Source organism: Manis pentadactyla, chromosome 8 (assembly GCF_030020395.1).
Source record: "Manis pentadactyla isolate mManPen7 chromosome 8, mManPen7.hap1, whole genome shotgun sequence".
Classification (NCBI taxonomy): Eukaryota; Metazoa; Chordata; class Mammalia; order Pholidota; family Manidae; genus Manis; species Manis pentadactyla.
The window spans coordinates 55,765,500-55,790,747 of NC_080026.1; positions in this window are offsets into that span (position 1 = coordinate 55,765,500).

Genomic DNA, 25,248 nt, shown 5'->3' on the forward strand with positions numbered 1-25,248 from the left:
AAATTAGTGTAGTCACCACAGACACGGTTTTGAGAATGGGATTGCTGTGTAAAGTTAAAGGAGCATAACATATAAAACTTTTGTAGGTTTCCATTCTGTGCTTTCATCCTGTTTCAATTAAATATTAGAATAAATCTTAATCCTCAGGTGCAAGTTTAGGCGACCTGAAAGTAGGGATTTTCCACCTGCTTTTTAGCATAGATCTTTAAAGAGGGGAGCTGCATTTATGTCTATTCTTCTGTTATTCTGTCCTTTGGGAACTTCCTCAGTATTCTTAGAACTTACTACAATGAAGAACCCAGAAATGGTGAGCTGTTGTTAATTCAAGGACCTTATCATTCAAGGAGCCCACAGTAAGTGCTGTTGGCTGTTTTCCCATCATCTGCCTGGTTTCCTCCCAAGGAATGAACCCAGTCCCCCTTGGGCTGTGTGGTTCCGGTGGTCTTGGCTCCACTTGAAGCTCCAGGGCTTGGCTTTTTTCTTTTTTCAGGGCTAGGTCCTGATTGGCTTCAGCAGACTGGGAAAATATGAGCCCAGGCCAAGGTGGTTGGTTCAGGGATAGGTACATAATCCCATCAGAGCCATAGGATTGGAAGACACATTTCTTGAGGCACCTCTTTTTTTCCCTACAGAGTCAATCAAAAGAGATGCTCCTTTTCTCAGTGGATAGGAATGAAGATAATGGGCAGCTACCCAGGACCATGAGGGGAGAGTCTACTGAAGATGAGATCCAAAAGCAATGACATTGATCCAAAAAACAGACAATGAGAGGCTGGATCCTGGCCACAGTCAAGCTCTGGTTTAAACACTGAAATACTTATCTTTCTTTTTTTAAAAATATAATTAATTAATTTTTCTTTTTTTAATTTAAATATAGCTTACATGCAATATTATATTAGTTTCAGGTATTCAACAGTGATTTGCCAGTTTTATACATTACTAAATGCTTACCATGATAAGTGTAGTTACCACCTGTCTACCTACAAAGATATTACAATATTATGTTCCCTGTGTTGTACTTTCATCCCTGTGACTAATTTATTTTATAATTGCAGGTCTGTACCTCTTTCTCTCTTTCACCTATTTTATACTCCTCATAGCCTGCCTCCCCCATGGCAACCACTGGTCTCTTCTCTGTGTCCATGAGTCTATTACTGTTTTGTTTGTCTGTTCATTTGTTTTGTTTTGTTTTAGGTTCTATGTATAAGTGAAATCATGTCATAATTGTCTTTCTGTCTAACATTTCACTTAATGAAATATTTTTGTATTCAAACCACTGTTTAAGCCTATTTTAATTAGATTTTCTTTTATTTGAGCCATAAAGAATCCTAATTTATAAACAAGATGTTTCTTTGGCTCAGGAAAATAATCCTTAACAGTGTATTTTGCTAATGGTAGTAACATATCTAAGAAAGAGGAAATTATAGGCCACAAGGAATGTGACTGATATGCATCGTTTAGAGTTGGAAGGAGAAGTAAAAATATTACCTAAGAGAAGTTCATATGTGCAAAGTGAACAACTTATATTACCTTTTGTGTGACCCATATATGATTTTACTTTTCCTTTGCTCAGGGGAAACATACCTTGAAACTATTTTACCTTTGTTGTTAAAATGACAGGATCACAAAGCAAAATTATGAGGAATAATTCAGGGTTTAGGTACCTTGGTTTGCAGAGAATGGGTGTCCTAACAAGGAACTAAGCATTCTAGTCATGAAAGAGTGGTAAGTTCTATTATCACTTAACTTTTTACTTATATACCATTTTAGGGTGTATTTAGTTCATGTGAATACTTAGTTCTTAGTTATTCAGTACATGAGGAAAATGCAGTGTGATGAACTGAAAGGCTAGAGAACCAGACCTTGATGTACAACACCTTCCTAGAAGGACAAAGATATCCTATCTGCCCTCCAGAGGTCATTTATCTCAACTTCATGTTTTGTGACTCTGTTTAAAAGTCAGAGTATATTTCTCAAGGAAGAGTAAACATATAAATTTGTGTGCCTCAACAGAAGCCATGAATTCTGACCCTTAATTTAAACTATGGTGGACATGATATTCAGTATTGACTATTTTGTTAAAGATTTTTAGAAGTTATTAATCATGTGAATCTCTTCAGATATTGTCAGAGTTCAGTTAATATGGACACACACACCAAAAAAAAGGGAGAGAAAAGGTTCTTTTCCTTTTGGAAAACAGAAAAGTTTGGCATGGTAAATACCAGTTATAAATAAGTAATAAAAACTTCTGGTGGAACAGTACATATCTAGAATTATATTCTCCTGTTCCAACTGTCAAAGCACATTTCCCTGCTTTAATTTTAAAATTCATTAAAAGTACTGTTTCCTTAGCTTAGGCATTACCATCTGGAATAAAGTTTGTTCTGGTATGGGAAATAAAAGGAAAAATTATTATTGAAGAGTTAGATTGAAGTTTGCTAACTCTAGAGTTTCATTCTTAAGAAAACTAAAAACAAGAGGGCTTAAGATTTTCATGATAAAGCAGTTTTTATCAAGTCTGGTATTTCAAGTCCTCAGTATAAACTCGTTAATATCCCATTTTACTCTATAATGAATGTAGTATGTACATTTGTTGAAATTTTCTAAGTGGCACACATAAATATCCAGGGATGCAGAGAATTTTACTACTACAGTTTTAATCTGCAACCTAAGGGAACCAGCTATTCTTTTTTTTTTTTTTTAGTTTTATTTTGGTATCATTAATCTACAATTACATGAAGGACATTATGTTTACTAGGCTCCCCCCTTCACCAAGTCCCCCCTACATACCCATTCACAGTCACTGTCCATCAACATAGTAAGATGCTGTAAAATCACTACTAGTCTTCTCTGTGTTGCACAGCCCTCCCCGTGCCCCCCCTCACACTATACATGTTAATCCTAATGCCCCCTTACTTTTTCCCCGCCCTTATCCCTTCCTTCCCACCCGTCCTCCCCAGTCCCTTTCCCTTTGTTAACTGTTAGTCCATTCTTGGGTTCTGTGCTTCTGCTGCTGTTTTGTTCCTTCAGTTTTCTTTTGTTCTTATACTCCACATATGAGTGAAATCATCTAGTACTTGTCTTTCCCCTCCTGGCTTATTTCACTGAGCATAATACCCTCTAGCTCCATCCATGTTGTTGCAAATGGTAGGATCTGTATTTTTCTTACAGCTGAGTAATATTCCATTGTGTATATGTACCACATCTTCTTTATCCATTCATCTACTGATGGACATTTAGGTTGCTTCCATATCTTGGCTATTGTAAATAGTGCAGCGATAAATACAGGGGAGCATCTGTCTTTTTCAAACTGGAGTGCTGCATTCTTAGGGTAAATTCCTAGAAGTGGAATTACTGAGTCAAATGGTATTTCTATTTTGAGCATTTTGAGGAACCTCCATACTGCTTTCCACAATGGTTGAACTAATTTACATTCCCACAAGCAGTGTAGGAGGGTTTCCCTTTCTCCACAACCTCGCCAACATTTGTTTTTGTTTGTCTTTTGGATGGTAGCCACCCTTACTGGTGTGTGATGATATCTCATTGTTTTAATTTGCATTTCTCTGATGACAAGCGATGTGAAGCATCTTTTCATGTGTCTGTTGACCATCTGAATTTCCTCTTTAGAGAACTGTTTATTCAGCTCCTCTGCCCATTTTTTAATTGGATTATTTGCTTTTTGTTTGTTGAGGTGTGTGAACTCTTTATATATTCTGGACGTCAACACTTTTTCGGATCTGTCATTTATGAATATATTCTCCCATACTGTAGGATACCTTTTTGTTCTATTGATGGTGTCCTTTGCTGTACAGAAGCTTTTCAGCTTGATATAGTCCCATTTGTTCATTTTTGCTTTTGTTTTCCTTGCCTGGGGAGATATGTTCAAGAAGATGTCACTCATGTTTATGTTTAAGAGATTTTTGCCTATGTTTATTTCTAAGAGTTTTATGGTTTCATGACTTACATTCAAGTCTTTGATCCATTTCGAATTTACTTTTGTGTTTGGGGTTAGACAGTGATCCAGTTTCATTCTCTTACATGTAGCTGTCCAGTTTTGCCAGCACCACCTGTTGAAGAGACTGTCATTTCCCCATTGTATGTCCATGGCCCCTTTATCGAATATTAGTTGACCATATATGTTTGGGTTAATGTTTGGAGTCTCTATTCTGTTCCATTGGTCTGTGGCTCTGTTCTTGTGCCAGTACCAAATTGTCTTGATTACTGTGACTTTGTAGTAGAGCTTGAAGTTGGGGAGTGAGATACCCCCACTTTATTCTTCCTTCTCAGGATTGCTTTAGCTATTCGGGATCTTTGGTGGTTCCATATGAATTTTTGAACTATTTGTTCCAGTTCATTGAAGAATGCTGTTGGTATTTTCATAGGGAATGCATAGAATCTGTATATTGCTTTGGGCAGGATTGCCATTTTGATGATATTAATTCTTCCTAGCCAGGAACATGGGATGAGTTTCCATTTGTTAGTGTCCTCTTTAATTTCTCTTAAGAGTGTCTTACAGTTTTCAGGGTATAGGTCTTTCACTTCACTTCCTTGGTTAAGTTTACTCCTAGGTATTTTATTCTTTTTGATGCTGTTGTGAATGGAATTGTCTTCCTGATTTCTCTTTCTATTAGTTTATTGTTAGTGTATAGGAAAGCCACAGATTTCTGTGTTTTAATTTTGTATCCTGCAACTTTGCTGAATTCGAATATTAGCACTAGTAGTTTCGGAGTGGAGTCTTTAGGGTTTTTTATGTACCATATCATGGCATCTGCAAATAGTGACAATCTAAATTCTTCTTTACCAATCTGGATTCCTTGTATTTCCTTGTTTTGTCTAATTCCTGTGGCTAGGACCTCCAGTACTATGTTGAATAACAGTAGGGGGAGTGGACATCCCTGTCTTGTTCCCAATCATAGAGGAAAAGCTTTCAGCTTCTTGCTGTTCAGTATGATGTTGGCTGTGGGTTTATCATATATGGCCTTTATTATGTTGAGGTACTTGCTCTTTATACCCATTTTGCTGAGAGTTTTTGTCATGAATGGATGTTGAATTTTGTCGAATGATTTTTCAGCATCTATGGAGATGATCGTGTGGTTTTTGTCTTTTTTTTTGTTGATGTGGTGGATGATGCTGATGGACTTTCGAATGTTGTGCCATCCTTGCATCCCTGAGATGAATCCCACTTGGTCATGGTGTACGATCCTTTTGATGTATTTTTGAATTCGGTTTGCTAATATTTTATTGAGTATTTTTGCATCCACGTTCTTCAGCGATATTGGTCTGTAGTTTTCTTTTTTGGTGGGGTCTTTCCCTGGTTTTGGTATTAGGGTGATGTTGGCTTCATAGAATGAGTTTCGGAGTAGTCCCTCCTCTTCTCTTTTTTGAAAACTTTAAGGAGAATGGCTATTATGTCTTCTCTGTATGTCTGATAAAATTCCGAGGTAAGTCCATCTTGCTCGGGGGTTTTGTTCTTTGGTACTTTTTTGATTATCACTTCAATTTCGTTGCTGGTAATTGGTCTGTTTAGATTTTCTGTTTCTTTCTGGTTTAGTTTTGGAAGGTTGTATTTTTCTAGGAAGTTGTCCATTTCTCCTAGGTTTCCCAGCTTGTTAGCATATAGGTTTTCATACTAGTCTCTAATAATTCTTTGTATTTCTGTGGGGTCCGTCGTGATTTTTCCTTTCTCGTTTCTGATTCTGTTGATGTGTGTTGACTCTCTTTTCCTCTTAATAAGTCTGGCTAGAGGCTTATCTATTTTGTTTATTTTCTTGAAGAACCAGCTCTTGGTTTTATTGATTTTTGCTATTGTTTTATTCTTCTCAATTCTATTTATTACTTCTTTGATCTTTATTATGTCCCTCCATCTGCTGACCTTAGGCCTCATTTGCTCTTCTTTTTCCAATTTCAGTAATTGTGACATTAGACCATTCATTTGGGATTGTTCTTTCTTCTTTAAATATGCCTGGATTGCTATATACTTTCCTCTTAAGACTGCTTTTGCTGTGTCCCAGAGTAGTTGGGGCTTTGTGTTGTTGTTGTCATTTGTTTCCATATATTGCTGGATCTCCATTTTGATATGGTCATTGATCCATTGATTATTTAGGAGCGTGTTGTTAAGCCTCCATGTGTTTGTGAGCCTTTTTGCTTTCTTTGTACAATTTATTTCTAGTTTTACGCTTTTGTGGTCTGAAAAGTTGGTTGGTAGGATTTCAATCTTTTGGAATTTTCTGAGGCTCTTTTTGTGGCCTAGTATGTGGTCTATTCTGGAGAATGTTCCATGTGCACTTGAGAAGAATGTGTATCCTGTTGCTTTTGGGTGTAGAGTTCTGTAGATGTCTATTAGGTTCATCTGTTCTAGTGTGTTGTTCAGTGCCTCTGTGTCCTTACTTATTTTCTGTCTAGTGGATCTGTCCTTTGTGGTGAGTGGTGTGTTAAAGTCTCCCAAAATGAATGCATTGCATTCTATTTCCTCCTTTAATTCTGTTAGTATTTGTTTCACATATGTTGGTGCTCCTGTATTGGGTGCATATATATTTATAATGGTTATATCCTCTTGTTGGACTGAGCCCTTTATCATTTTGTAATGTCCTTCTTTATCTTTTGTTACTTTCTTTATTTTGAAGTCTATTTTGTCTCATACTAGTATTGTAACAGCTGCTTTTTTCTCTCTGTTGTTTGCATGAAATATCTTTTTCCATCCCTTGACTTTAAGTCTGTGCATGTCTTTGGGTTTGAGGTGAGTCTCTTGTAAGCAGCATATGGATGGGTCTTGCTTTTTTATCCATTCTATTACTCTTTGTCTTTTGATTGGTACATTCAGTCCATTTACATTTAGGGTGATTATTGAAAGGTATGTACTTATTGTCATTGCAGGCTTTAAGTTTGTGGTTACCAAAGGTTCAAGGTTAGCTTCTTTACTATCTTACTGTCTAACTTAACTCGTTTATTGAGCTATTATAAACACGGTCTGATGATTCTTTATTTCTCTCCCTTCTTATTCCTCCTCCTCCCTTCTTCATATGTTGGGTGTTTTGTTCTGTGCTCTTTTTAGGAGTGCTCCCATCCAGAGCAGTCCCTGTAAGATGCCCTATAAAGGTGGTTTGTGGGAGGCAAATTCTCTCAACTTTTGCTTATCTGGGAATTGCTTAATCCCTCCTTCATATTTAAATGATAATCGTGCTGGATACAGTATTCTTGGTTCGAGGCCCTTCTGTTTCATTGCATTAAGTATATCATGCCATTCTCTTCTGGCCTGTAGGGTTTCTCTTGAGAAGTCTTATGATAGCCTGATGGGTTTTCCTTTGTAGGTGACCTTTTTATTCTCTCTGGCTGTCTTTAATACTTTGTCCTTGTCTTTGATCTTTGCCATTTTAATTATTATGTGTCTTGGTGTTGCCCTCCTTGGATCCCTTGTCATGGGAGTTCTGTGTACCTCTGTGGTCTGAGAGGCCATTTCCTCCCCTAGTTTGGGGAAGTTTTCAGCAATTATTTCTTCAAAGACACTTTCTATCCCTTTTTCTCTCTCTTCTTCCTCTGGTACCCCTATAATGCGGATATTGTTCCGTTTCAATTGGTCACGCAGTTCTCTTAAAATTCTTTCATTCCTGGAGATCCTTTTATCTCTGTCTGCATCAGCTTCTCTGCGTTTCTGTTCTCTGTTTTCTAGTCCATTAATGTCTCTTGCATCTAGTCCATTCTGTTTTGAAGTCCTTCCAGAGATTGTTTTATTTCTGTGTTCTCCCTCCTTAGTTCTTGCATATTTCTCTGCAAGTCTATCAGCATGGTTATGACTTTTGTTTTGAATTCCTTTTCAGGAAGATTGGTTAAATCTATCTCCCCAGGTTCCTTCTCAGGGGAAGATGTAGCAGATGTCGAAGCTGTCTGGGTTAGTGTTGTCTGGATCAAATTTTTTTTCCTTTTCATGTTGATAGGTGCAGTGGTGAGCTATTGACTCAACTGTCAGCTGGGAGAGTCAAGACTCTTTCCACTTGGCTCCTGGCCCTTCTTTACAGGGACAACTCTGACCCCTCATGGCTTGTGTTGGGCAATTGCATGTAGACTGGGTCTCTGTATCTTGCCCGGCCGGTATGGAGGAAGCTCCCTTGCTGTGGGCGTGGCCAGCCTCAGGCAACTACTCTGCTACGGCGGGGCCCCAGAGGGCTAATGGACGGGGGGCTCTTTGGTTGTTTACTTCCGTGAGGGGTCTCAGAGCTCTTGCCCAGGACGTTAGTGTGCCCAGAGTTCCCTGGAATTTCCAGCTGCTGGACTGTGACCCGGGATGCTTCCGTCCTGCTTTGGGAACCCTGTCCCTTTAAGACTTTCAAAAAGCACTCGCTTTTCTTTGTCACAGGGGCACCGGCTTTGGGACCCACTCACAGGTTTTACTGTCCTGCTTCCCTAGTTTCCAGCACCCCACGCATGCACTGTGTGTCTGCACTCTGATGTGGATGGCTAGGGCTGGTGTTTAGCTGTCTTGGGCTCCCTCTCCCTCCCCGCTCCGACTCCTCTCCTCCTGCCAGGAATTGGGGTGAGGGGCCTCGGGTCCCACCGGGCTGCGGCTTGTATCTTATCCCTTTCACCAGGTGCTGGGTTCTTGTAGGTGTGGATGTGGTCTGGCTGTTGTCCTGTGTCTTCTGGTCTTTCTTTTAGGGATAGTTGTATTTGTTGTATTTTCAAAAATATATATGTTTTTGGGAGGAGATTCCCACTGTCCTACTCACACCGCCGTCTTGGCTCCACCCCAGAACCAGCTATTCTTTATGTCCCTCCATATTCAGAACATCTTGGGAAGTCTTTTCCAGCTGTTGCTCTTAGGACACTTGAATCAGAATCACCTGGGGAGAATGCATTTCTGGCTGGGATGTAGGAAGTCTTGAGAGACTATTGCTTATATCCTAATAGTCGTGCCAGATAAACTACAAGCGACAAAATCAGAGTTAAAAAAAAAATCTATCAGAGGGCTGTGAACAGATAAATCTAAATGAGCTAAAACCTAGGAAGTCATAAGTCCTTCCTAGGAGCTAGGATACACAGTATTCCTTTCATTCCTGGTGCAATGGTGGGAGAGAGAAAGCTCCACCATGAATGGACAAAAGTAGACACCAGTAGAACTTTTAAAACATTTTTTAATGACTGTTTGGGCTGATAAAAATAAATGAGATGACTGAGAGAAATCAGTCACAAAGTGAGCTGGCACATACCACTGTCTCTTTCCCATTGTTCCTCATTGGGGGGATAACAGATGACAAATGCTGGGGGCAGCAGGAGTGCTGAGACCTTGGGGATGTCCCTGTAGACACTGAAAGGATTGTAAGAGGCTGCTATAAGCAACTTTATACTATAAATTCAATAAAGTAGATGAAATTGACCAAGTTTTCAAAAAACCCACAACATAACAAAATTGACAGAAGACAAAACAGAAAATCCAAATAACACTCTATATCTACTAATAACTCTATTAAAGACATTTTAATCATAATAAAAAGCCTTCCTAAGCAAACTCCAGGCCCAGATGGCTTCACTGGTGAATGCCAGCAAGTGTTTTAGGAATAAGTATTACCAATATTTCATAAATTCTTTCAGAGAATAGAGGATGATAAAATTCTCCTCAGCTTGTTTTATGAGGCCATCATGATCCCGGTGACACAAAAATGAAAGAGACATTAAACGAAAAAACTGTAGACCAATATCCTACTTGAGTACAGATGCAAAAAACCTTAATAAACTACTAGGAAATCAAGACTAGCAATATATAGTACATTGTGATTAGGTGGAATATATACCCACAGTGCAAGATTCTTTTAACATTCAAAAGTCAAAAAGTGAAATTCACCACATTAACACATAAGGAAGAAAAATACCTATGATTCCCTCAGTAGATGGAGAAGGGGGCATTTGACAAAAGTCAAGTACACTCATAAAAGGAAAAAAAAACCTATCAGCAAACTAGAGGTTAAAAGAGCCCCTCTAACCTAATCAAGAGCATTGACAACAGTCAACTTTACACTGAATGACAAAACATTAAAATCTTCTCATATCTGGAACAAGAAAAAGATGTCTTCTTTCATCACTTCTATTAAACATTATGCTGGAAATCTTGGACAGTAGGCAAAAAAAATAGAAAGAAAGAACAGAGTTTGGAAAAGAAACTAATTTGCAGATTATATGATGTGTAGCTATAAAATTCTATGGAACCTATAAACACACACACACACACACACACACACACACACACACACTCTCACACCCAGAGAAGTAATAAGTACTTAGCAAGGTCAGAAAATATATGGTCATAATACAAATTATATTTCTAACTACTAGCAATAATCAAATTAAAAATGACATTCACAGTAGCATAAAAGCCCCACTATCTAAGAATAAAACTTCCCAGATATGAGGTCTCTTCTATGGCTGCGGTAACAGATCACTGTAATTTGGTGGCTCAAAAGAACAGGAACATTTTATCTCACGATTGTAGCAGCCCAAAGTCTGAAATCAGTTTCCTGGACTGCAATCAAACTGTCAGTGGGACCATGCTCCCTTTATCTTAAAACCTATCTCTGCTCTGTCTTCTTATTGCCTTCCTCATGTCTGTGCAATTTTCCCTACCTTCCTCTTACAAGGATACATGTGACTATGAGTAGTATCCAACTGGACAACGAGGATAATCAACTTACACGTATAATGTCCTTTTCTCTCCTTCACTACATAAATCAACATTCACAGGTTCCAAGGATTATGCTTTGAAATCTTTGGGGGCCATTATTCAGCCTTCTAGGCTATGGACTGTATAAAAACACCTACTAAAAGTAATAAATATTGAACAAGGCATGGGATCAAAATACAAAATTGTATTTCTAAATATAAGCAACCAATAATTTGAAAGTGAAATTATATATATCATTTTTAGTAACATAAAAAATCCAGTAACTAGTAATTAAGCTCACACAATATGTTCAAGATCTTTTACACTAAAAACTACCAAATATTGAGAATAACTAAAAATGACCTAAATAAGGAGAAAGAAGATCATATTCATGACTTGTAGTTCTCCATATTATTAAGATAGTATTAAGATTCAATGCAGTCTCAATCAAATTCTCAGCAAAAAGCTTTAAGAAAATTGAAGAGCTAATTCTAAAATGTATATGGAAATACAAAAGATCTAAAGTAGCCAAAATATCTTGAAAAAGAATTTGGAGGATTAAAATTACCCAACTTACCCGGTATGAATTTGTAAAAAAGTATACAAATAGATTAATGCAATAGAATAGAGTTCAGATGTATACATACACCTGTCTTGTCAGTTGATTGTCAATAAAACTATTAAGTCATCTCAATAATGAAATATAAAAAGAAATATACTTGTAATAAATGGGGCAAGCATAACAGATATACATACTAAAAAAATCCTAAATTCTAATTCACTGAATACACAGTGATTCATGTTGGATCATGAACTAAGTGGTTAGGTTAAAAATTACGACTGATAATGGGTTATGTGGTGGGGACTTGATAATAGGGGGAGTCTAGTAACCATAATGCTGCTCAGGTAATTGTGCATTAATAACACCAACAAAAAAAATTACAACCTAAATGATTCTTGAGGAAAACAGAGGGACGTGTCTTTGTGATGTTGCCATAGGTAAAGATTTGCTAATAGAAGATGTAACAATACAAATCATAACAGAAAACAATATAAACTAGATATCATCAAAATCAAAAGTCTTTACTTGTCAAAGACTCCATTAAGAAGATAATCAATAGGCAATCCTACACAGAACAGAATTAGTCACAATCCATATATATGAATGGGAACCAAATCTAGAATATATTTAGAACTCCTACACATGTAGAGTGTGGGCATAAATTGGGCATAAGATGGGCAAAAGTTTTGAACAGACATTTTCCAAAAGAAGATATTAGAATGTCCAATAAATACGTGAAAAGTGTGCTCAAATCATAATTACCAGTAAATGAACATTAAACTACAATAAAGTATTATTTTGTGCATATTACAATGACCAAAATGAAAGGAGATACAACTACAAAATATTGTGGAAGATACAGGGCAAGCTCATATATTACTGGTATCAGTGTAAAGTGGTTCAACTAATTTGGAGAACTTTTTGATAGTATAAAGTAAAAAAATATATACTGCCTATGACTTGGCAATCCTACTCATAGGTATTTAAATCAAAATAAAGGAAAACACAAATGTCTATGGCAGTCTTATTTAGAATAACCTCAGATTGGAAATGTCCATGAACTGGATAATGAAAACTATTGGTAATATATTTATGAAGTGGAATGCTACTCAGCTATAAAAAGAAACATACCAGTGATAGGTGCCATGACATGGTTGTAGCTCACAAACATTGTGAGACACAAAAGAGGGAATATATTCTATGATTCCATTTATATGATGTTCTAGAACAGTAAAATCTCATTTGTGGTGATAGACATCAGAGTGATTCTATTCCACTCTTTGGGAGGAAATCAAATGGAGAAGAATATTAGGAAGTTTCTGGGTGAATGAAAATGTTCTATACCTTGCTTGAAGTGATGGTCACGCCACTGTCAAAACTCATCAAACTGAACACTGAAGATCTGACATTTTATTTTCCTATGTAAATTATATCTCAATTAAAGAAATTATTTCATTGGAGAGTTTGTTTATAATGTAGAATCGTAGGCCCCACTCCAGACAGACTACATGAAAGTCCTCAGAAATAATTTGAATGAATGTTAAATTCTGAAAACCAGTGCCAAAGGTATGTGACATAAAGCAGGACTTTTTCTTAGGTGAATGTATGTAAAAAGTGAGAGGGATGTTTTCTTTAGTAGACATAGAAAGAGACTTATTTTTGCACAAAGGTGGGCATAGCAACAGCTGCTTGGGGTTGTCTAACTCTTCCTCATGCCAGAAAGAGGGTTATGCTCCAGGGAACAAAAGATCCATTTTCTACAGGAAACAGGCATATGAATGAATGGTGATTTTGCAGGACTGAAATGTTATGAGGTACTAGTCATGGTCACACACTGGGCTAAATCTTGTGGCTGGCCAAGGTCCTAATTAACATTTATCTTAATTGCTAGTTTGAGACAATGTATTCTGAGTTCCCAGCAACTGACTTAGAAATGAACTTGGGAAACACAGCCAGCTTAGAAATTGAGAACAGTTTGTACTAGAAAAAAAGGAAAAGCAACTTATTTACATAACAATTGAGAGAGAGAAGGAAGAATGTGGCAAAGATTATAGATTTGCAAAGTGAGAAAAATTAGTCCATTGCAATTTTGTAAGCTAAACCTCACAACAGCAGTTGCACTGCCTTGCTAATAGTACGAAGTAAACTGTGTTTGTGAGCTATCTTTCCCTGCATTAAGGAAACGGTATGAGACTGGTTACTTTGCTTTTACCCAGAACTACAGTGGAATGGACAAACATCCAAATAATTGCAATTTGATACCCTCCTCTTCTCAGGTATAAAATAGGCAATGAGTGATGGGTAGAGACCTTTGGCCCAAGCTGTGAACACAAGAATTTGCTGTTTGAATTTTCCCTCTGAAAGGAATTTTCAGCCTTTGGTTTGCCTTTAAAGAATTTCACACAAAACCCAGCAGTATCAGGCATGATGGAGGCACCAGGCTGTGCTCAGAACTCACTCAGTGAGCCAAGCTTTGTGGAAGAGACAAGAAGGGAGATTGGTGAAGGACGGGCCAGAGTCGCTGTGCAAGTGGGGCTGAGGCCTGTGGGTTCATACAGGAGTCTGTGCTCAGGTAACTCAGTGACCCCTGTGCTAAGAGAGGGACCTGTGGAGAGACAACTCTAGAAATTCTCTTCTCTCTTTGAGGGTGCATGATCTGACTGTAGATAGCTGTTCTTGCAAGTCCAGTAACCTCCAGGCCATCGTCCATACTGCTGCCAGAGGATGCTCCAAGCCCAGGGCTGATCTCGTCACCCCTTCATCCAACACCACTCATCAGCTCCATCCAGGCAGGCTGCTAAGAGGCTGAGGTGTGAGTTCTGGGCTCCAGCCCCAGCACTACCACTTAGTAGCTCTGCAACTTTGGGCATATTGTTTAATAATCCCCAATATCTCAATTTTTTTCTCTTTATCATTGATTTAATGTTGTCTGCTACAAAAGGCTGCTATAAAGACAGAAATAAACCTGGAAAGTACTTTACACATAGGAGTTGTTCAAAAGGCAGAGATGTTGGCCATTATCTCCTAATCATGACACTGACCATGCTTCATAATTTGGCCCTGTTCCATTTTCATGCCCATCACTTGTACCATGGGATTCAGCCTATGGAGCTATGAAGGATTCCTGAAAATCCAGGCTGCTTCAGAACTCCACATCTCAGTTCCTTCTTTCTTCCCTTCATGTCTCTCTGGAAGGCTGTGCAGACATTGTGGTGGAGCACCTGTGTTATGACAGTTGTTCATGTTGCTGTCTGTCCACAGGAAGTAGTTGATGAGGTCCACGGAGCAGGGACCCCACTGGAGTTGCCGTGATGCAAGCTCAGACCTAATTTGATCTATCAGCGGTCGTAGGGAAGTTAAAGAAGTAGTGGTACTAATAGTAGTGTGGTAGTAATGGAAATACCATGGCACCAACATCAACAAAAATAGCGAATGTTTATTGCTTAAGCTCAGTGCTTTACTTACATTATCTCATATAATTTTCACAATTTTATGAGATATTTATTATAATTGTCTTCATTTTACAAATGAGGAAATGAGACAAAGAAAAGTCAGGTATTTGGTGCAACCCTATCCCTTCAGTAGACAGAAGCTCTACGGCTGGCCCCTGGCTGGTGCAGTGCCCATGCTCTCAATCCTTGTGTTGTCTTCTTGTTAGTCCTGGGTTGTGAGAATGATGGTGACTGAGCATGTCAGCAGTGGGAAGACTCTTCAAGTATGCATCTTAAACTGATGAGAAAAATGGATGAGTGACCCATGGATAACAATAATCCAATAGTGGTAGATTGCCACCCCTAGGGTAAGTCACCGGTGGAGTTCACATCCACCTCCAATAATGAGGGTATTATTGTTTACAAATGAAAAATGGTAATGTATAGATTTTCTTTGTCTCACAGGTGAGCGTACTGACAAAACTGGACATCAACCTTGTCTTCTGTGGATGCACTCTTGTTTTCTGTTTTGATGACCTTTGTAAAAGTGTGGCCATCTTGGACTCAGTGAGTGCCTGAGACGCTTCAGGTTCCCAGCTGCCACATCTTCAGGATAGCCTCAGAAGGTGTTCATTGCACTTATTTGTGAAGTTGCTGCTTCAGATCCTGTTACTGGGTTTAAAAAGCTCATGTATAGAGGCAAGGAGGCTATATACCACTTATTGATGATACTGTGAAGATCTAAGGGCACTAGACCCAGAGGTGCTATGGGAAATGCTGAGAAAAAGTACAGAAGAGAGAAATACCAGAAACCTTATAAGATAACTGACACTGAGAGCCTGGCCCGGGGTCTCCCGTTACTCAAGTCAGAAGGATGGCAGCCCCAGTCCTGGGCTGCCCATTGTTTGTAATTTGGTAAGTTTCCACTATATATTGTGAAATATTTTGATCTTTTTATTCCCTCTTAATTTTCTCCAGATAGATTGGAAAATTAGCAAACTTCTAATTATCTCTTCTATATTTTGAAGCCCTGCACTGGCGGTTCTTGAGCCACTGTGGGTGGTCGCCTTCGTTCAGACTCTGATAGCTACCGCACCCTTCCTGCTCTCCTTACCCCGGCAGTGAGAATACTCATGGATGCCGACTTCCTCCTGCAAAAGGTGTTCAGAGATCCCTTTTGGCCAATCCATGGATCAGCTAGGGACCCATAGACCCTGAATTAAAAACCTGCCTTGCCTTATAGATTATCTTCCTCCATTTTATGAATTCGGTCTCTAGTAATTGTCACCAATAAATCCCTTCACAGTGCGGAAGGAGGGTTAAGGGAGGTTAGAAGAAAAAGCCACTTGCTGCTATGATCTTTCCTGCTACCCAAGTTCTCTTTATGAGCATAAGATTTATATCAGTCGGCAGTTTTGTTTTGTTTTCGTCTTTCAAATTGAACAGAGATTGTCCCTTTGCCCAAAGGTTTCTGGAAAACTATTACTATTGGAAAATTATAGCCACCCTTATTCTTAAAGGAATCATATAAAATCAATCACATCTCTTACAGTTCATTAAAATCTACTCTATTTTGCCAAACATATGAGCCTTTAGAGAATAGATTAAGAGATTTTACAGACACACAGTGTTACACATTTTGGACTCTGTTACATATGAATAAGGATATGCATATCTGTTGTCCTTTGACAGAATTTTCAGGCCACAACTGATAATCTAGTTGATGCTATGCTTACTGAAAACATGTAAAATCATTACCAGCACTATCAGACATACAATTATAAGCAAGAAATGTAAAAGGAAGAATTCTGTCTGAGGTCTATTACTTCCCTTTCATCTAAGCTGGCTGTTAGAATTGATTCTAAATTGTGACAAAAATACTCCATCTTCCACTGACTCACCTTATCCTCTGAGAACTGCACAGACCAGAGTTTCTTTCAGAAATGCTAATCACAATAATTATTTCATGTACTTCATCTGAAAGTAACTCAAATTTCATTTTACTTGCATTACCAAATCTACATAGCAAGCTCATCACCATTCCATGACGATTTGAAGATGTCATGATTCTTCCTTTCTCTTTTCATTGCCTAAGTTTTGCATTTTTAGTTTTTCACTTTAGCATCAGTTTCCAATATTTTATCTATTTTTCCCTCTCCTAGCCGCATTGATTTTATTCAGTGTTCTAGTGTAATTTGGATGTGGATCAAGGAAGGAAAGAACATGGATTGAAGACCAGAAGAATGAAGAGACACCATTCTGTGCTTTAACTGTTTATTTCTTGACTAATTATACAATTTTAGGTTAGTCCTGCCTTTTTTTGTTCAGTGGTACATTTCACTGGCTAGTTGGTATAAGCAAGAACAACTTTTATCTGAAGATAAAGGAAGATGAGAATTTTTTAGCTATGATATTATATGTTTAGTATCACAATTCACATGACATTCAAAAAGCTCAATGAAAAACAAGGAGTGGCCGTTGTAATGTGCAGGAATGGTGCTGTGACTATAGCACTGAATGAGGGAAACATGGTTTTCCCTGAGTCCATGGTCTAGTGAGAGAGAAAGGAAATACAAAGGTAGCTATAAAACAGTGCGGGAGTGCAGATCCAAGGGTAAGCAGTTAGTATGGAAGACATAGAGGGTCACCTAACTGAATGGCAGCATTTCAGAATAATAATGTTGCAATGGCCATGAATATAAAGTCTTCTTGGACAATCAGCTTATTATCCATCAAGGTATTGTATCTTTATATATAAATAAAAGAACATACAGACACCTTACATAAAACCAATGGTTTTCCAGCCAAAATATTTGAATTTTGTTCCTCCATTCACATGTCCATTCCTTCTTGCTTATTTCTTATTTTTTTTTTGTACATGATTGCAGCTCTTTAGATGCCAGATACTAGATATTTATTTCAGACAAGAGTTATGAGAGAGCCACACAAAAGTACTGTTTCTGTTAGGGAATCAATGACTCAATGTGAGTTGTGACTCAATCTACTCAGAGCATGAAAAGATGCTCCACATCACTACTCATCAGAAAAATGTAAATCACCTCATGCCAGTTAGAAGGGCCACTATCGAAAAGACAAGAAATAACAAGTGTTGGGGAGGATTCAGAGAAATGGGAGCCTTCCTACACTGTTGCTGGGAATGTAAATTGGTGCAACCACTGTAGAAAGCAGTATAGAGAGTCTTCAAAAAACTTAAAGAAATACCAGATAATCCAGTAATTCCACTTCTAGGAATTTGCCCAAAGAAAACAAAATCCCTGATTTGAAAAGATGTACCATCTTATGTTTATTGCTGCATTATTTACAGTAGCCAAGATATGGAGGCAACCAAAGTATCATGGATAGATGAATGGATAAAGAAGTGGTACATATATACAATGGAGTATTATTCAGCCATACAAAAGAGAGAAATCCTGCCATTTGGGACAACATGGATGAACCTAGAGGGTATTATGCTAAGTGAAATAAGCCAGGTGGAGAAAGACAAGTACTATATGATTTCACTTATACATGGAATCTACAAAGAAAACAACACAAACAAAACAGCAGTAGACTCAAAGACACTGAGAAGTGACTGGTGGTTGCCATGGGGAAGGGGTTGGAGGTGGATGAATAGGATGGGTAAGGGAGATAAAGAGGCACAAATTCTCAGTTATAATATCAGTTGGTCATGGGGATGAAAGCACAGCCAGGAGAATATAGCCAATGATTCTGTACCATCTTCCTATGTTGACAGTCAGTAACTGCACTAGTGGGGGTGAAGATTTAATAATGTGTGTAACTGTGGAACTGCTGTGTTGTATACTTGAAACCAATATAATATTGCACATGAATTTTACTTCAATAGAAAAAATAAAAAAGAAAAGAATTCCTTAGACCATGAGTAACTCTCTTACACCTTTCTGGGGTTGTAGCATTGTTAGAAATTAGTTTTGCTGCATAATAAACCACCTTGGAACTTGGTAGTTTGTAGTAACAAATACTTCATGTTCAAAGAATCTTGTAGCACCATTAGCTTGTGTGGACTGAAGTCTGAGCTCCAAGCTGGTGATTGGGTTCGGGTCTCCTCTTTCTGCCTCTGCTCCAAGATCTGCAAGAGGGCAAGCTGCTGTTGAAGGCATTCTCTTTTCAGGAAGTGAGGTGGGAATACATGTGACACCCAAGAGAAGCGTGGCAGTGGCAGGGAGGGAAGGAAGAATTGTGCACAGGTCACATTATCTACCCCAGAAACAAGGAAGCTACTAGAGAATGTTGTACTGTGTGCATTGGATGTGGTAGGCATGCAGGGAAGAATGCAGAAGTCAAAGGTCATGATTTCCAGTAAAATCTTCTCTAATACTTAGAAACATTTTTCAAATCAGAGTGGATATATAAAATGAATGAATTATGTATGTGTATTTGTTTTCCTGCATAGATGCTGGTGGGAATAGATTGCTAAGAGGCCAATATTGAAAAAATGTCCTTTCCCCCGCTTTTACTGGGCATGTTGTCACTTACATTTTTAAGTAGCAATAACTTACAAGTTTTGCAACAAAACAGTTGGGGGTTTAATAAAAGCTGAAATTTTAAGATATTATTAAATGATGCATGAAATTTATGATGGATACTTCAAATAATATGGTACCAAGGAAATTGAATAAGAGTGAAAATTTACATTATTTCTCCTCCCTGGAAAGACTTTCCTTGTACCCTTCAATACAATTTTAAAGTAAACAGCAATTACAGTTTATTTTTCAACTCACAGAAGGGACTTTTCTGATTGTAGGTCTTTTCAAGCTTGTTAAATTCCTTTGTTCAGCTTTAATTTGAGAAAAAGCAGGATACAATAGTCTATGTGTCTGATGTACCATCTTTGTCTTGTCACTCAACTTTCAGTAACTTAAAGCTGTTTTCACATTAGTCAAAGAAGAAGTAGGTTTTAGCCTAAATAGCATATTATAATTTGCCATGTGTCTATGTGGCAACTGTGAAGTTCTCTAGCTCTCACGTCTATATAACCCCAACACATTTTAAATTCCACAGAATAAACTCCAAGAGAAACTTATCAATCTTCCTGATTTTTCTTTTAACACCCTAAATAATTCTATGAGTATTAAGACAACTTCTATGAACTACTGTAAAAGATGTTTACCAGATTGATCATTTGCATCTGCCAGGTCATAGCTATTTAACATCTAAGCAGTCTCCGTGTGGGAGAAGCGGGGGTGGGGGTGGGGGAGAAAGAATCCTTTCCTTCCTCCTTGTGCCTATAGGAAAGATTGGAGGTTGTTTACTTCAAATAGCTTATTGATATGAATACAACTTAGTATTATTCAATGCAGTTAAACTCAAAGTAGTCTATGCCACTTAAAACTGTATTGTTACTATTTTTAGTATGTATCCTTACTAATCATACTATTACTATAATTATTGCATTTTTATATTATTGTTATTCATTAATATTCTGAAAGAAAGAGGCAAAGAATCAGAAAAAAATAATCTATAATTCTACCACCAAGAATAATTGATAACATTTCAGAATATAAACTCCCAAATGCTTTCTTATGTATATGTTTAGAAGACCTTGTCTATATAGGTACAAACATACTAACAAGAGACTAGCAGGCTGTGTGTGCTGTTATGGACACATATCAGATCATGAACATTTTCTGTACTTGTGACCATGTTTCTAAAGTAATGCTTTTAATAGATTCTAGCATTTTGATTATTCAAATACACTAAACTGGCTAGAAAAACCTGTGGGTTGTTTTTTTCTTTTTTCTTTTTTTTTTTTGCTATTATATGCAGTCCTACTATTCACATCCTTAAAGCTAAATATTTGTGTAGGTGGAAAGCCTGAACTTTTCTGAAGCCGCTGATGGATAAGTAAAAATTTTAAAGGACTACTTTAGCAATAACATTGTGATCATAAATAACATTCATTACGCAAATGTTTATAGTATGCCTATTGTCATTATCTCAGAATTTGAGAGTACACAGAGAACAAGATACTGTCTCATTTAAGAGGGAAACAAGTGAATAAAAGGACGGTCATGATGTAGAGTTGTAAGCTCTGCAATGTGGTTAGAACAAGGATGAGACAGAAATATGTAAGAGCAGCCACAGCTCTGTGTGTGTGTGTGTGTGTGTGTGTGTGAGAGAGAGAGAGAGAGAGAGAGAGAGAGAGAGAGAGAGAGAGAAAGAGAGGCTGAGAATGCCTCTGTGAGGAAATGATATCTACAATGACATCCCAATCCATCAGTCCAATAAAGCTGGGTTTGGAAGAAGAACAGAAAAAGAGAACTTTAGATAGAGGAACTACCATGTACCAAGACCCAGGGGTGAGAAAGAATACTTTTTTGGGAACTGCAAATGATATAGTTTATTCAGAGTGAGCGGTATGTAGCACATGGAACTGTAGAGAGATAAGGATATAAGATTTTCTTTTGACTCAAAAATTTTATTTCTTGGAATCTATCTCAATGATACCTAGGCAATGACTAACGTACATAGCTATTCATTGAAGAATTACTTTCATGGCAAAAAACTGCAAATGATTGGAAAGCTGATCAAAAGAAGACTGGTTGAATTAAAAAAATGGTATATTGTATAATTGAGTACTATGCAGCAATAAAAGGGAATGAGTGATGTCCAAGATCTACTTTAAGGTAATATAACAATGTGCAGAGAATGTTTATGGCAGGCAGTCTTTTACACAAGAAAGAAGGGGTATGAATATCTATCAAACTATATATAGGTACTTACACACACACATTAAAGAAATGTGAACTTAAAGCTAGCAAAGTGTTCCACCCTGGGAGAAACAGAGCAGAGAGGACAAGTGTGGAAATGATATTGTGTCCATGTACCTGGCTATATAAGTTTAACTTTGAAATCACATGAAAGCTTTATATAATTAAAAACACAAAGGTAAATTGAAAAAACAATCCCTCTTATTTTCTCATGATTAGATCATGAAGGAGTAATGGGTTTAGTACTTATTCGCACATTGTAAACAATTTTAAAAGTGAACAAAAAGCATGAAGAAACTGTTTGCAGGCACTGGAAAAGGGGCAGCATATGACTGTCATCCTTGAATATGAAAGAACACATGACATGAGATTCACATTCACTCCAGCTTTCTACCAGGAGCAGTTTCCAGAATACACCACTGGAAGTAGAACCTAAACAGAGATCAATGGGTGTCACTGAATAAAGAAAAAATAGATTGGAGTTCAGGGATTCTAAAGTTGCTAGAATTTGGGGGACTGCATATAGAGGAGAAAGTTATGCAGGGTAAAAACTCCAAAAATATGTCAAGAATCTCCTGGAATCGTTGGCTGAATACTGAGTCCATGAATGAAAAAAATGGCGTATCATATAATTAGAGTGTGAGATTCCAAAGGACTTGTCCAGGACTTGATGTAGGAGGACAGTGACATAATTAGGACATAAGAGGTGACCCAATGCTGTGAGACATTTGAATTCATGTTAGAGTAAAATATCATGCTGAAATTCCAAAGTTTGACTTGACACCCCAGAAAAGTTATGTCTAAGAGTAGGGTTGCTCAAGTCTTAGAGCTGTCTTGTCCCAAACGGTAGCCTCTAGCCACAGGTGGCTATTTAAATTTAGATTTAAGTGAAATAAAATAAACAAAAATAATTATTCAGTCACAGTAGCCACATTTCATTTATTTTTTCATTTTTTTGTTGTAATGTAGTTGATATACAGTATTATATCAGTTTCAGGTATATATCATAGTGACTCAATAGTTATATACTATGAAATGCTCACCTCAGTAAGTGTTGTTACCTGTCAACATACAAAGAATTACAATATCATTGACTATATCCCCTATGGTGTACTTTCATCCCTATGATTAATTTATTTTATAATTGGAAGTTTGTACCTCATTATCCTCTTCACCTATTTTATGCACTTCTCTAACCATGGCAACAACAGATCTGTTCTCTGTGTTTATGAGTCTGTTTCTCTTTTGTTTGTTTATTTTGGCTTTTAGATTCCACATATAAGTGAGATAATATGGTATTTGTCTTTCTCTGTCTGGCTTATTTCACTTAGCATAAGACCCTCAAGGTCCATCCATGTTGTTGCGAATAGCAGGATTTCTGTCTTTTTTAGGGTTGAGTAATATTCCACTGCATATATGTACCACCTCTTTAGTCACTAAAGTACACTTAGGTTGCCTTCATATCTTAGTAGCCACATTCTTAAATGCTCAATAGCCACTTGTGACTATTGGGTATGGAATTAAAGAGTGGATATAAAAAACATTTTCATCATTATAAAAATTTCTATAGGATAGCACTTATTATTAGTAATTATGAAAGAAGCTGTTCTATCAGTAATGAACTGCCTTCTAGAAGAAAACACAATACTCTTTAATGGAAGAAAACAAAATAGACTCTCAACAATGTTGCAGTCACAATGTACAGCATCTAATAAAAAACAAATTGTGTATGAAGGAAACAAAAAAATGACACCCTGAATCAGGAGACAGAACAATGAAGTGGAAAGACCCAGAAAAAATAGAGATTTTGGAATTAGGATAAAAGGACTTAAAAAAAATGTGGATAACAATGAGTTATTATATAACGAATACTAGCCTAGATATAGAAACTGTAAGAAAATAACCAAATGAAAATTCTAGAAATAAAAATTTCACTAGTGAGATTAAATGGCAGATCTGACACAGAAGATTAAAAGGTAAGTTAAAATGAAGGCTAGACATTAGGAATGTATTAAAATTGAATCACAGAGAAGAAAAATATTGAAAAAAATACAGGGATTTAGAGGCAAGTGGCAAAATAACATATCTAACATATATGTTATTGGAGTCCCAGAGGATAAAAGAAATGGAAGAAAATTACAGCAGAAAAAGTATATGAAGAAATAGTGTCTGAAAAATCGTTAAATTTGATTAAAACTTGCACACGTAAGAAGCACGGTTAATGTCAATCAAGATGAACACAAATAGAAACACACATAGGTATATTATAGTCAAACTCATAAAATCAGAAATGAGAATATCTTAAAATTTTCTAGAGGAAAAAAGACATTATATACAGTAAAATAATGAAAAGAATGATTGCTGATATGTAATACGAAATTATATAAGGGAAGAGAAAATTCGTTTTTCACCTTTAAAATGAAAACTAAACAAAACCATGCATTTAAAATACCTTATCAAGGGAAAAAAAGTAGGCTTCAGATAGCACAATAGTCTTCCACATGTCTGAAGACCTTTTCTGAAGCAGAGTTTTGTGCCATCTAAGGTAGCCTTTTGCATTGCATGTTGCCTTTTAATTTTCACATATGGACTATGTCTTAATACAATGTAAATTCTTCTAATCTCTCTTCTCATGATTACCCTCAAGATGTGTGAAGGTAACAAAAACTGCACTCTTGAGTCTTTTCCTGTCCAAGCAAAAAATAGCCTAATACCTTTAATAGTTTGTCCTATGACTGGGCAGCCTTCAGCATCCTAGGAACTGTCCTTTGAATGAATTTCCATTTGTTTATACTCTTAAAATAAGAGTAATTCTAACAAATCCCTTCTCCAAGCATTATCTAACCAGAGGAGGGTGTGACAAGGACCTTCATTACAAATTATGCAAAATAATACATCTGTTACAGTATTATTTTGTATAATTTCCATATATATATATTTAACTTCTTAATAAGAATTTGTAACTTAGTCTTCTAAGATGTAATTTTGTTAAAACATTTTGACTCCATCCTGTTCTTTCTCTTATTGATTTTAGCTGTCCTAAATGCTAAATCTGAAACTGATTTTAAACTGATAGAGTTTAATCTTGTTAAATTCAGTCCCCTGTTCTAATCTGCATTCTTTTTGAGACCTTGCATTTTCCAATGAATTTAAATTTTATCATATCAGAAGACCCAGGCAAGGGATGAAGTTTGCTTTGCTTTTAAATGTACAAGGTCTACTTTCCCACAAAAGAGACCTTTTTTTCTTCTCTTTTTATATCATATGAATGAAGAATGTCTGGATATATATCCAGGTGCTTGCCCAGAGCATAAAACACTGGGAATTATTTTAGGAGACTCCATCAATCCAATTATTGCAGGAAAAAAGATTTGCTGTAAACTGTGACAAACACTATCAAAATTAATAAATTTAAAGGCCTCAGAAACTGTCTTCTAGGAATCTAGGGCTTCACCAGAACACACCTCAGTTCATTTGAATGACAAGAAAGTAAAGAATAGAGCCAAAGCATTTTTTCTTGGATACATCTCCCTTTCTCCTTATACTCTGAGACTGTTAACATGTTGGTGTGCCTTTGTTTTGAACTGCTTTTGAAAGCATGCTCATCTGACAAAGCCATTTTTGTATTCACTGTACAGATTTTTTTAAAAAGAGATTGATTTTTTTTTCTTCTTCCCAAAGGTGAGAAATAAAAACCACAAAAGCCTTTGCCAGCTACTGCCTTTCTGTGGGTGGCCTTTATGAGAGCAGACTTTTCAGTTCCTCATTGTCAGGTTATCTCACATTTGTCAGCTGAGAAGCTCCACAGTTCCTTCTCGGAGACCACAGTGATTACCCAGCATGCTGTGGGGCCCCCATTCT